This window comes from Hemiscyllium ocellatum, chromosome 11 (assembly GCF_020745735.1).
Source record: "Hemiscyllium ocellatum isolate sHemOce1 chromosome 11, sHemOce1.pat.X.cur, whole genome shotgun sequence".
In the NCBI taxonomy this organism is placed as follows: Eukaryota; Metazoa; Chordata; class Chondrichthyes; order Orectolobiformes; family Hemiscylliidae; genus Hemiscyllium; species Hemiscyllium ocellatum.
The window spans coordinates 55,116,413-55,128,381 of record NC_083411.1 but is presented as its reverse complement, the minus strand read 5'-3'; positions in this window follow the sequence as shown (position 1 = coordinate 55,128,381).

The window sequence follows — 11,969 nt, the reverse complement described above, 5'->3', positions numbered from 1 at the left end:
AAGGGGGTTTAGTGAGTCAGTGGATTGTGGGCATAGGTATTAGATGTTCACAGAGAGAGAATGGGTCAGCTATCCAGTGGGCACAGGTCAATTGTTGTATGTTATTGACTAACCAGAGACTGGTAGCTCATGGTTATGCCAAATATCCATTGATGTATCTGCCGGTCTATCAATCCATTGATCCATGTGTCCTTTCATCTCTGAAACTATCATTCCATCTCTCCCGATACAGCAATTCAAGGTGCTCATTCCCAATTCATTACCTATGATTGCTGTCTGATTTTGGAGTACAAATGTATGTTAATATACAGGAGATGATGAGTCTTTGATGCAGCTGCTAAAGTTAGAGTTAATTACAAAAATATTCTCATGTTTTCTTTCTCCTGGAATTAGAATATTTTTGCTTCCTTCCAAAATTGTGTTACAACACTTTTATGCATTCGTTCTTCATATGAACATCATTTTTCATGACATCCTGATCTCAAGGCCTCATGCTGTTAGAACACAGCCTTCATTGACCTAGGGTTCTGGGGGTTTGAAGAGCACTTGAAATAAGCAAGTTATAATGTAACTCTGAGTTCCAGAGGCTGACTGAGAAGACCAGTAACTGAGGATTTCAGATACGCTGCTGTAAATATACCTGACGTAGATATTGCAAGCATTTCAAACAATAACACATTAAAGGATATTCAAAATTCATAGATTAACAGTTCTACACAACTGCCAGGGCTCAGATGTTTCATTTTGAAAGCCATCTATTAGATGAATCTTGTTGTTTCCCCTGATTCGAACCCAAACTCCAAAACACTACACAGCTAAAAACCCATGGGATTGAATTCATCATAACCAAATTCTGAATGAAATGAAACATTTCCCTTTTCTTGTTGATTTGAATGTTCTTTCTAAAGAAATGAAATAATTCACTAAATTTTACTTTTCTCCAGATGCATTTAGGATCCATTACAGTTCCTCCTCCGTTTCTGTAAACCAGGTATGGGAATCTCCAGACATTGCTCAGACCCACAGCGTAACCAATCACTAAGAGCAGGCAATCAGTCTCTGAGGACCAGTTGCCTCACTCCACATTCTCATCACCTTCAGCCACACTTTCATCAGTAATAATCTGAGGGAAAGAAAGGAAATGGTCAGTTCAGAAATGAGCATTTCACAGGCTAAAACTCATGGTAAAAGTGCAATTCTCTATAAGAATATTCGATAAATGAGCAGAAATAGGCCATTCAACCCATCAGCTCTGCTCTGCCATTCCATCATGGCTGTTATGTTTCTCAATCCTATTCTTCTACTTTCACCTGGTAACCGATGATCCCTTTACTAATCAAGAACCCTATCTTTCCCCTACTGTACACTGGTGTTTTCTGCTTAGCAGCAGTTTGATGGTAGATTGGAAACACACTCAGACTCTGAAGAGAGACTTTGCAGTTCACAACAATGAAAATCTCAAAACTCATAGTTATCTCTCAGAGTTTTACGTGGCTTGAATGTCAAGTTTTGAGAAAATACTCACCCTGTCCTTTGGAGGATGTGTTTGGTGGTCATTCTGTTGGATCCTAAATATAATCTATTGACTTTGTTTCATTTTTGGACAAGGAAGAATGATTCTTCCACTTGCTCAGGTATTGGATGGAAGCCTCAAGGAGGGCACCTTTGTCTGAAGCTCCCTAATGTTTGTGACTGGAATTAAGGCTGATGCAGCTTCTCCGTTGATGGTGACTCTTCCACAATCAGAAGCCAGTCCCTTAGACTGTCTGAAAGGGATGTGGCTCGAAAGCTCTCAGCTAGTTCCTGATGAAGATCCTCGGATATTTCTCCTGTTTATTGGTCAATTTCCATATTAAACATTTCTAATGCAGCATATCTTTCAGAACACTCCAGGTCAAGTGCGGCTATTTTGCATGGACAGGTTTGAGTGCTGCAATCATTCTGAAGGGAACGGGACAAAATGAATTTACTCCAAGTGGGAGCTCAGGCAAAGTAGAAAGTTGTTTGAACTTACTTGTTTAAAAATGGGACAGTCCATACCAATACCAGAAAACTAAAGATGCTAATGTTCATTTCACATGTAACATGTATTTGCAATATTTGGATGTGCCCAGTGACATTGAGAGAGAGAGAGAGAGGGGGAGTAATGTAGTGATATTGTCACTGGATTATTAATTCGGAACATTAGGTTAACCATGTGGGTCAAGAGTTTAAATCTAAGCAGGGCATTTGGAAACATATAAATTCAATAAAATGAGAAATCAAACAGCTGATCTAATAGTGAATATGTAACCACTGGTGATTGTCATTAAAATGCATTTGGTTTACTAATGTCCTTCACGAAAGGACATAATTGATTCTTACCTATTTTGAGAGCAAACAAAACATCCGACATCAACCTAAGCACCAGACAGGACAAACACAGCCTTGCTGACACTGTGATGTCCTCCTTATTTACATCTGGGGACTTGTTGCTTAATCGGAATAGCCTCTCCTATCTCTGCATCATGCACCATTAGGCTAATACTTCCCAGGTTATTTCCTCATATCTCCCCATGTGATAGTAATGCTCTTTCAGGTAATTTCAATTTTTCTCAGGAAGATAACCCAATCATTTATCCCAATTTTTGACAACTTCCTCATTGTCCCATTTAATTTGAGGAATGTCCAATTCAGAAGCCTCTGAACTTGGCTCTTCCTTCTGTGCTGTAATCATTAACACCTTCTCTTGCTTTCCTTCCCTGTCAAAATATCTTTTGAGTATCCCACAAGACACACTCTGTGAGATTTCTTCCAGTCTGGGGTCCATATCAAGTAGTTTACCTCACTCAATGTCCTTTCGATTTTATAAGATCCACTAAATCCTGCTTTCAAAGGTTCACCTATTACTGGAAGTACCACAATACCTTATCCCTGATAGCAAAATAGTGATATTTTGATTTCTTATTCCATTTGCTGAGTCATTGTGAGCTGTGGTACTTTTAAATGCTGTCGAGTCAACTCCCTAGCTCAATTTAATCATTCTCTAAAATTTGACACAAAGTCCAAATGGGTGGTCTCTGAATTCTGACATATTAATTTCTCCTTAATCAATTTTAGTGGTCCTCTCACTTCATGTCCAAAAACTAATTCAAATAGGCTGAATTAGGTGGATTCATTTGGTATACCTATGATCATAAAAAGAACAACCAAATTCCCTTATTCCAATCATCTGGATAATTCTGACTATAAGCCCTCAACATGGTCTTTACTGTTCAATGCCATCTTTCTAACGCTTCCTGCGATTCTGGATGGTACGCAGTAGATTTGAATTGTTTTATGTCTAAACTGTCCATAACTTCCTTAAATAGTTTGGATGTGAAGTTTGACCCTTGATTTGACTGTATCTCTGTTGGTAGTCTGTATCTAGTGAGAACTTTGAGTAATTCCTCTACAATCCTTTTAGCTGTGATATTGTGTAATGGAACAGCCTCTTTAAATCTTGTCGATGTATACATTATTGTTAACAAATACTGGTTCCCACTTTTTGTTTGTGGTAGGGGACCTACTCAATCAATTAAGACTCTGGTAAAAAGTTCCTCAAAATCTGGAATAGGTATTAAAGTTACAGGTTTTATTACCATTGGTGGTTTTCCAATCACTTGACATGCATGACGTAGCTAGCAAAATTCAACTACATTCTTGTGCAGTCCAGTAAAAATGTCTTTGTATTTTAGCTTGTGTTTTCCTCACTTCTAAATGGCCTCCAAGTGGTGATTCATGTGCCACCTGCAACATTTCCTTTCTATACCCCACTGACAATACAATTTGATGAATCTCTGCCCATTTCTCATCTGCTTGAATATGTGATGGTCTCTTTTTCCTAATTAAGACATCATTTTTCAGGTAATAGCACACAGGGATTAATTCAGACTCCTTCTCTCTATATGCCTTTTGATACAATTGCTTTAAGTTTTCATCTTTCTGCTGAAACTCAATGAGTTTTGCACAGGTAAAGATATTTGCATGATTATTTATTTATTCCTGTTTTATCTTAACTAACTAATTGAATACAGTCTCTGCTAATGCCACTTCAGATTCCTTATCTGTACCCTTTGATCTCTCCTACTTCAACTGGTGACTCTGTGACCTCATTACTACACAAACAGGGAAGATTCCCAAGTAAGATTCTTGCAGTGCTTTAGTTGCTTGAGTATCCACAGGTCTTTCAACTACAGTAGGCAGCACACCTACCAGTGAATCAGCTGTATCATTCACAAGGACAAATTGTTTTCCTGGAACTGAGACTTTGTCCAGTACTCCTATACACATTCTCCACTCTTTTCTAGTCACTCTAGCATCATTTTGCATAATTGAGCACTTTTTGTTTCACCATGAACTCTTGTTACCAGTAACTTTTCTGGCAATAGTCCTTCAGGAGTATATTCCACCACATCCTTCAGCATCACAGACTGAGAGAATCCTGTGTCCCTTAATATTATAACCTCTTTACTTGCTATTCTAACATGAATAAACTTTACCTTTTCAGTTATATTTTTAAAGCAGATCTGGCATTTCTTCCTTAACCAACCTCTGATCAGCTTGTGCACTCTGATGCAGCTTTCTAGCTCCCACTGTTACCACTCCAACAACACTTCCAGGGTTATCCTGCTTTCCCACACCTGGCTTTCCTGTGCTTTTCCTAGCCCACCAACACTGTGATTTCATGTGATCTACTTTATTGCAATAAAAACACTGGAGCTTTTACCTTCTTCGTCCCCTTCTGGGGTTTCCTTTTTACGCTGTGATAAGGTCTCCTTATGATCTTCACTGAGATCTATCTCACCCTTTCCACAGGAGGATTTCTCTTTTCCCCAGCTTCTATCCCTCATGGATTGAAATTGATGCAGGAAGTCAGACCGTGATTTATGGACCAACTCATAATCATCAGCCACTTCAATTGCTAAGCTTGCCATTTTTAACTCTCTGCTCTGCCAAATGAATTTGCACTATGTCAGGCAGTGAATTTTTAAACTCCTCCAAAATAATTGTCTCTCTAAGGGTATTGTAAGTTTGTTCTATTTTTAAAGCTCTTATCCACCTACCAAAATTACTTTGTTTAATTCTTTCAAACTCAATATAAGTTTGACCAGGGTTCCTCCTTAGATTCTTTAAACGTCTATAGGCTTTCTGGTACCAATTCATATGCGCTTAAGATTGATTCTTTTCCCTACTCATACTCCCCAGATATCTGCTCTGATAGTGATGTGAATTCCTCACTAGCTCAACCCACAAGTTTGGTTTGGATCAACAAAACCCACACACTGACTGGCCATTGCATTTGTTTAGATTCTTTTTCAAATGAAATGACAAGGGCTTCCACATTAAATTTAGGCCTTGTTTGAACATACTTAAACAGTTTCTCACTAGGCTTCTGACTACCACTCACTCTCTTCCTCACTAAACCTACCTTCAGCCTGCATCTCCATCCTTTTGTGCTGACTTCCCTTTTTAATTGTCAATTTCTAAAGTTCAATCTCTTTGCTTTTTCTTTCTCTTCTGCTAGAGTTCTTCATTATCTTTCTTTCTCTGTGGCTAAAGCCCTCAATGTGTTTGCTTTTTCTCTCTCTTCTGATTTTAATTGTAATTCAAACTGTTTCATTTCTGCTGCCCTTTCCTTATCTCTCCCCTCTAACTCAAGCTGCTTCATTTACAATCGAATTCTTGCCATCTCTACAGATCCTGATAGTGTTTCCAGCAAATTTGAATACTGAGCTACTGCTGAATTCATCTCATCTTTCCTCACATTAGGAGGTAAATTCAACCCTAGCTTGTCTATTAATTTCTGCAGTTTGGTCTTATCTGCCTTTTGCAAAACCCCCGAGGTCACTTCTTCCACCTCCAGGAACTCCTTGGTGATTGAAAGAGCCATTGCCATCCGAACACGGTTTAAACCAACCAAATCAACACCCGAAATAAAAGACACTAGCAACTACCACTCGCTGTTTAAATCCCACAAAAAGCCCCCAGTCTGTCATGGACTAGGTCTGACTGTAACTTTGCTATTTGTTTAATGAGGTGTACAGTGGATATTCCTGGAGTACATCAGCTTGGTCAACTGCCAGGTTTTAAACAAACAAAATTTATTTGCAAAATTATAAAATGAAATACAAGGAACAGAAAACAGAATACCCGATAACTTATCCTATCCAAACCCTACCTAAGGATGCTGTTCTGAAAATTCCTGCAACAATCCCAGTACACAGATCCCTAAGCACAAACAGCAAACAATGGCACAGGCAGCATACAGTTCAAAATCAGAAGGGCAGAAGGACAGAGAGAAGGCTTCCAGTTTCCCCCATGACTCTACTCCCTCCCGTACTGAACTGAACAGCTAGAGAGCTGGCCACGTCCCCTTGACAAGACCAAGTTTTCAAAAGGTCTTTCAAGCTTTTGATCTGAAGCAGTATTTGTTTGGGGAAACAACAAGGCCCCAGTGAACCATTCAAAGTTCAGGCATGTTGGAGCCTGGCCAATCATCCCCTGTCTAAAAAAAAACTCAAGGGCAAACTAACTTGTACCAGACCATTACTGTGACAATTGTTGGGAGCTTATAATCCAATCCAATCAAAGTGATCACCCCTTTCTTATTTTTAGTTCATCCATATAGCTAGACAATCACCCAGGAATATTCTAAGTACAAGTTGAATTCCCTAATCAAAAACATCATTCCCTCACCTCTCTTGTGCACCTTTTTATCCTTCCGATAGCATCAACATGCCAAGCATTAAGCTGCCAGTCATCATCCTCCCTCAGCCAAATTTCTGCAAAGGGTATGATATCCCAGTCCCATGTTCCTATCCATACCCTACGTACATCTGCCTTACCTGTCAGTCCTCTTGCGTTGAAATAAATGTGTTTAATTCATTCTTTTTCCTCATAGCCCGCCATGCTCTTGCCTGCCTTGTTTATTGAACTTTCTCCCTTTATCTTCTGTATCAGTTCTCAACCTTCTCTCTTTTCTCATTGTTGCTCCCATCCCTGACCCCCATCACGGTTTAAGAAAATGCAGTCAGAGAGGAGAAGGGTATTATTAAGCAGGAGAGGGGTCAGAAGGGATTTACCAGGATGTGGCCAGGTATGGAAGGTTTGAGTAATAAAGAAAGACTGAAATGTTTTTTCACTGGAGCGTAGGAGGTTGAGAGGTGACCTGATAGAGGTTTATAAAATAATGAGAGGTATAGATAGAGTTGATGGTAGTTGTCTTTTCCCTAAGATGGGGAATTTCAAGACTAGGGGGACATTTTTAAGGAGAAAGTGAGGACTGCAGATGCTGGAGATCAGAGCTGAAAATGTGTTGCTGGAAAAGCGCAGCAGGTCAGGCAGCATTCAAGGAGCAGGAGAGTCGATGTTTCGGGCGATTTTTAAGGTGAGCAGTGAGAAGAGAGAGATTTGAATAAGATATGAGGCAATATTTTTACACCAAGAGTAGTTTGTGTGTGGACTTCCTGAGAAATGATGGATGTGAGTACAACTACAGCGTTTAAAAGATATTTTGATGGATACGTGAATAGCAAAGGTTTGGAGGGATATGAGCCAAGACCAGGCAGGTGAGACTAACTTAGTTTGGGATTATGTACAGCATGGACAGGTTAAACCAAAGTGTTTCCATGCTGTATGAATCTATGACTCTGACCAATCAGAAAGAGGCTGGCAAGAAGTCAGGAAAGCTCCAGAGTGCATTGCGATCCGGAACAGATTAGTGTTGGATCTTCACATTTATTTCTGAAGAAGGTGGGACGTACAAGTGTTCTGGTTTTCTGAAGGTATTGATGAATGTGATGGTGGGATTTAAAACTAATTTTTGCAGGGGTCTGGGATACTAAATGGAGGTTCAGTAAAGGTTGATGTACTGAAAAGTATTGAAGAACCCACCATTGCAATGCAGAAATTCGTGCAAATATATTCAAGTTAGTGCAGAATGGAGTGTGGCAAAGATGGATGGCATTTTTTTAATGCAATGAGTCTTGTGAGTAAGGCAGAGGAGTTGTGCGTGTTTATTAATGTGTGAGGATCTAATATCATTGCTATCACAGAGATGGTTGTGGTTGAGGAAAGAACATGATTGTCAGCACAATATTCTGGGTTATAGAATCTTCAGGTGAGATAGGGGAGATGGGTGAGGGTGTAAAAGAGCTGGTGTCACCACATTGATCAGGGAGTCAGTTACTCCAGTAAGCAGGAATAATATCTTAAAAACAAACACAAACAATGCTGCAGAACACAGAAGGTCTGGCAGAATCAATAGAGAGATAAACAGAGTTAATTAGTTGAGTCCAGTACAAGGCTTCTTCAGAGTTGAAAGTTGTAGGAAAATGGGCCTTTATACTTTTGTCAGAGACAGAGGAGGGTGTAGGGGCCAGAGGACCAGTGCAAAAGACAGGGAGCAGCAGCAGCAAGAGAGAACAGCTCCTTCGGGTGATTGATGGCGGTTGCAGCTGCCATGGTGATCGGTCTTCCTGTGTTTTTTTTTGTTTCTGCATGGGAGTCGGTTGGGGCAGGGCCCCATGCAGTCCCAGATCCTTGGCTGGCTCTGGCTCTAGCACTGAGGTCACAGATGAGGCCTGAGCCAGGATCCCGATGACTGGTGGCAGCTTCGCAGGGAGAGCAGTAGGTAGGAGATCAGGCCCATGGCTCCAGCTCAGACATAGAGACTTGTGGGAGACATGGCAATGGCAGGGGTGGGTCCATAATTAAGAACTCAGAGCCCAATGACAAGACCCTGGAGCCCGTTACAAAGACCCTGGTTGATGTTAAGCAGTGAATGGAGGAGGACCGGAGGGTATCAAGAAGAAGAGGGAAAGATGAACTCAAAAGCAGTAAAATTTTGCATTAAACTCAGTCTTTCAAGATGACGCTGAATGTGGTGACACATTGCATTTTGCACAAGAGAATACACTTTTTGTTGTATTTTTATATGCAATCATCACTCTTCCAAACCCACTGGTGTTTGTGATTCAGCCAAAAGATCATGCACCTAGCAAAGCTTCTAATGATCCAGCCAGATGGCGAAGCTGATCAGTAAATAACATTTGAAAGCAATGGAAGTTTTTCAGTAATTAGCTCTGGATCTCACACTGAGAGAGCCCTATCTAATCATACAATTCAGAATATTGCTTTACCCTATCAATAACCTACTCCAATACAGATGAAGACTTTTTGAATATTAATGTGCTGCACTTTCAATTGGTGACTTGCTGATAGTCAGAGGCAACAGTGTAGGAACCATACTATTTAATAGTTACTTAACTTTTCCAACTATAGAACTATTACACCTCACTTTAGTAAGCATAGTTATAATTTAGGCGATAACATTTCATGATGGAATGCTAAGAAAGCAATACAGATTTACTTCTCTCTTATAATCTCCTAACTTTAAACATTTGGTTAGAGGTGAGACTGCCAGATCAATGGACAAGCAATCATGTTTTTCCCAAATCCATGTACATTTCATCTTATATAGGGATTACAAAACTGCAGCCACACATTCAAAACTAATTAAAATTTCATTACGTAAAATGAACTCGGGTAGCAGGGGATGACAATTATATTTCTAATATGGGAGAAGACCCGCTCATTTTTAGAAGAAATCTTAGATAGCTTTTCTTTGGCTGAAGTTCAACTTGGTTTGGATTCACTTGGAAGCTATTCCTTTTAAAACCAGCGCTTTGCCCAAACCCTGAGGACAGGGAATGAATGCCCTTTGATCGTAACTGTTCTGAAAACAAATCATTTAACTCAATAGAAATGTTTAGTGTGGAAATTGAATGATTAGCTAAGTAGAGTTACACCTGTTATGAAGCACAGTAAGAGGCTGACTTCTGACTCAACAAGAATAATCCATTCATGAGAAGTTGAAGGACTTTTGGCCAAAAGGAGTGTCCTCATTTTACTTCCAATTCTTGTGCAAGTGGAAGAATAGTTCATTGATGTCTGAAAATGGACCGAAGGCATTTATTTCGGTTCTTACTGAATGACAATCGGCCAAACCCTCCACAGGATACGGTGAGTATTTCAACAAAACAAAACAGTAAAAATCCATGTAAGACAATTTGAGATACTGTTGATTTGTAGATTTTGGTCATTGTGAATTGTAGACTCTCTGTGGACATCTGGCTGTTTCTAACCTGACAGACATTGCTGCTAAATAGAGAACTGCACCATTTTCCGATAGTTGTGGGAGTGGTGACTATACATTTCACTTGAGATCTAGTCTGAGAAAGATTAATGTCTGAGCTTGCCATTTCAATTCTTTCTCCCAGGATACCGCCAATGAACATGGTGCTGTGGGTGATGAGAATGTGGAACAGGGTAACTGGTCTTCGAAGACTGATTACCTGCTCTCAATGATTGGTAATGCAGTAGGTTTTGGGAATGTTTGGAGATTTCCTTACCTGGCTTACAAAAACGGAGGAGGTATGGTAGAGAAATTAAAAATATCGGAGAGTAAGAAAGGCAGAACTAAATGGATCGATTTGTTGACTTATCCTGAAAATTGTAGTTCAGTAAATAACAAATGTTTATTGCACTAAAAATGATATAGTAAATAATGCAGAGTTAAACAATTTCAATGTGAACTGGTAAATTCAATCCCACAGCTAACAAGTTTGACTACTATTTTCTTATGAAGAGAGATATATGTCAAGGTAATAGTTTAAAATTAGCAATGTGATGCATCAAATATATGCTATTTATAAACCAAAGTAAATGGTCCATTTATTAATTTGCAATGTATTTTCAATTGATATTGTTTAGAATGCATGAGCCATCCACATCAGATATATTTACTGCACAATGTGTGAAATCCTCAGAAGAGCAGGCTCCTCAGTCAGGCCCTGTGTTCAGGTTTGTACATTATCATCAAAACTGCTCAAATTAGGGCTCTTCACAACCCACACCATTGGATTGATGGAAACTGTAGCGGGTCCTGTTCCTGCTTTACTCCGCGCTGAGTCGGTATCTGACAGGGTGGCCACCTGCGCGTGTCTCGCACCAGCTGGTTCTAGGAACCGGGGAAATCCCACACTATGGGATTCCCTCTCGGGGGAGCGCTGAGTCAAAACTGCTGCAGGCTGCACAGCAAGTCTGACCCTTATATCACCCAGGTAACCCACTGCCACCAATACTCAGGCGATTCTCCCTTCCGTCAGTGGTTTAATGGCCACCCCGTTGTCTACCCACTCGGGCAGTTTCCCCGGAAGAGAGAAAAGGACTGGGCTGTTTATGCCTGACCAGACCCAGTCCTGAGTGGACGGCTTCGAGGTGTCCCAGGAAAAACCCTAGATTCTTGACTCCGGCATTATGGCAAGGCCTTTTGAAACACTGTGACTTTACCAGAGGTCCGTGGTGAGGGTGCAATGGAGCAAACAAGACGCAGGGCGACAGTCCAACACCATTTTATTATCAACACCCACCAGAACCCGTAAGAAATACAAACATTAGACACTATACAGTTTACTATGACTATGGGAACAAGATGCTAACGCACACAACGTAAGGCCTTACTTTACACAAGTTAGCAATGCTTATAACTATGACAGTGGAGAACCCCCTTTCCCACAAAGCCTCAACCACTGATATGGTTCTCGGAAAATGCCACGCTTCTGGGTAAGAAACTTACAGCCAGGCTTGAAATTGAGTGCGAGGGTGAACAGCAGACCTGTCCCAGCAGCCAGCGAAGAGAGAGGGAGAGAGAGATCTGTCCCAGCAGTCAGGAGAGCCCCCCCGAGAGAGCCCAGGTACCTCTGCAGTTATAGTCTGGAAATGCCCCCAGGGCACTGGCAATGTCCGATGTGTTTTACACCTCCCTACTGTGCAGGTGAAATGACCTCCGTGGCTGTGTCCATTGTTTCATAATCTCTCCGTTTGCTGACACGGAGGTGCTAATGGCTCTCTTCTGTTCTCCTGAGCCTAGCCCAGACATCGTGACT